This window comes from Rhinolophus sinicus, chromosome 1, assembly GCF_057876585.1.
Source record: "Rhinolophus sinicus isolate RSI-liver-muscle chromosome 1, RSI-T2T, whole genome shotgun sequence".
In the NCBI taxonomy this organism is placed as follows: Eukaryota; Metazoa; Chordata; class Mammalia; order Chiroptera; family Rhinolophidae; genus Rhinolophus; species Rhinolophus sinicus.
Window position 1 is genome coordinate 67220 of NC_142501.1, and position 2781 is coordinate 70000.

Genomic DNA, 2781 nt, shown 5'->3' on the forward strand with positions numbered 1-2781 from the left:
CTCGAAAGATTGGGCCAAAGACGTGGGTGCGCGGTCTACCGGGGGGGGGGGGGGTTATACAGTGCAAAATACGGTACTCCAGGAGGTGGGTCCCCGTGGACTGGCTACCACGTGTGTCCGAGACGAATACGGCGTCGCACGTGAGCTGTCTTTCGATCAAGATCTCGCGCAAAAGGAAGAAAACGAAACCAAACCCAAGATTCCCCCCTCCCCCGCCCGCCCCGGGTCCCCCTTGAGCGGCCGGGGTCGCGTCGTGGCGGCCGGGAGCTCGGTGGCCGAAGCCGGCCCGCTCCGGGCCCGGAGAGGCCATCCGAGGTGGGCCGGGACGAGGTCCGGCGACCGTGCCGGCGGCGGGGCGCCCTCGCCGGCTCGCGATCCGGATCCGTCCCGCTGACGTTCGCTCCGGTTGTCGGGCGCCACCTGGCGGCCGCTTTTATATCGTCCCTTCCCTCCGGAGCTCCGGCGACCGCGCCAAGGGGAGGGATCTGGCCGCTGTGCCCGGGGAGGCGTCGCGGGCGGCCGGCGTCACCGGCGGAATCGTCCCGGTGGTGCCGTGGAGACGGCGCGTCGCCCGTTCGCCGGAGATTGGAGGTGCAGGTTTCTGAGGGAGTGACCGCCGCCCGTCCCCCGGGCTGCCCGGTCGCGTCGACCGGCGCTCGCCCGTGCCCCTCCGCTCGCGGAGGAACGCTGAGAGGGCGGGACGCGCCCGCGCGCCGGCCCGCCCGCCCGGCCCGCGGCCGGGCCTGCCCGGCGTCGGCCCTTCCGTGTCGATCGCACTTTGTTTTCTCTCCCCCGCGTCCCGCTCCGGAGGCTGCCCGCCGACCCGGGGCCGCGCGGGATGGCCCGGCCAGGGCCCCGCGGGCCCGTCCGCGGTCCTTCCCGCGGGCCTGTCGTCGGACGCCCCTCCGCGGGAATTTTCACCCAAGTCCCGATCGGGAGACGTTGACCGTACGCCGCCCGCGCGTGTGGCCGGGGAGGGAGTCCCCGGCCCGCGTGCGTGCTCGCGGGGGACGGTGTCGCCGGACGCGACTCTCCGGAGTCCCGTTCCGGCGGCGGGGACCGGGGCCGGGCCCTGCGGGGAGGCACGTGGAGGGCGAGGTGGACCGGGACGGGGGGCACGCGCGGGTCCCGGTCGGTCCGACTCGACTTTTCCTCCCCCGTTTTCCCGTCCCCAGAGACCGGGCGGCCGGGCCGGTGGGGGTGGGCCGTCGGAGGCCCGTTCGTCGGAGGCGCCTCGGTGGTACGTTTCCCCTCACGCCCCCTCCCCGAGTCCCAGTTCGGAGGCGCGGTGGTTCGTGGCGGCCCCTGCCCGCGCCTGCGACCGTTGCGGTGGGGAGTATCTCGTCTCCTCGCCCTCCTCGCCTGTCTTCGGGGCTCCCCTGCTTCGGGGGTCGACCAGGTGGCCCAGCCGCTCCTCCCGCTAGCGGGGATGGGGTGGTGACCGGGGTCCGGTGGCCCGAGACCGGTTCCGAGGAGGCCGCTGAGGTCCGTGGATAGGCGCCGCCGACGGGCGCGGTGATTTTTTACGCCAGAGATCGACATTTTGTGCCACCGGAGAGGTGTGGACACGCAGTCCTCTGGCGAACGGTCCCCGACGGGGGCCGGGCTCCTCGGCGCGAGCGCGTGGGGTGCCCCCCCGCGGGGCGCTTGCCCGCCGCCCGGTGCCCGGGCCCTCCTGTCTCTGGTTCGTGAGCCGCCCGCTTGGGCCTGCGCGCCGGCTCGCGCGTAATCCAGGCGTTCCCGGAGGACCCGCGGTCGACACGAAGCCCTCCGGTCTCTGGTACCCGAGGGTGGCGGGGGGTGGCAGGCGTTGCGGGGTTGTCTCGCCGCGCGCGCCCCCCTCGCCGTGCATTCACACGGGCGCGGTCCGGGTGCCTAGGTGCCCCGTTCTGCCGCTGGCAGGCGCTGCCTCCTCGCGGGGCCCTCGCCGCCAGCCGAGCCCTGCGGGAAGTGGGGTGTGCGGCGAGGCTGAAGCAGGCTCCTCTGATCGTTGTCCTCGCTGCGCTACCTTCCCCCGTGGCCTCTTTGCCCGTTGTGTTTTCCGATCGATGTGGTGACGTCGCGCTCTCCCGGGCCGGGCCTAAGCCGCGCCAGACGAGGGACGGACATTCATGGCGAATGGGACCGCTCTTCTCGCTCTGCCTGCGGGCCCCTCGCCTCTCCCGCCCGCCCGATGGCGGTGTGTGGAAGGCAGGGGTGCGGACTCCGGCCCGACCCCGTTCCCCCCCGCCTCCTGCCTCACGGCGCCGGCGGGGCCAGGGGTCTCCTGACGCAGCGGACACTCTCCGCCCGGCCTCGGCCGTGTCTCGCGTTGCGGCTCTCCCCGCGGCGGGGAGGGCCGTCCCGCCGTCGCGCCCTGCGCGCCTCGCCCGGCCCTCTGGTGGTGCCCCTGGAGCGTTCCAGGTCGTCCCTCAGGTGCCCGAGGCCGAGTCGGTGGCGTCGCTTCCCGCTCCCGGCGGCCCCGTCGGGTCAATCCCGGTCAAGTGTGTGTGCGGGGGTCGAGTCGGTAAGGTCGAAGGAGGGAAGGAGGCATTCTCCCTCTCCCCGCTCGCGGGGAGGCGGCGGGTGCCTCGTCGTGTGCCCCCTGCTCGCGTCTGGCGTTCGGGGCCCGACTCGGACGGGCGCCGTGCCGCGTCTCACCCGTCCCCACGCTGCTGGGGGCAGGTGCCGCGCGGGCGGTCGTGGCGGCCCGGGGCCGGTGAATTTCCGGCCGCTGGCTGTCTGTGAAGGGGTGTGCGGCGCGCTCACGCTACTCGTGGACGACGGCGTCTTTCGCCCTCG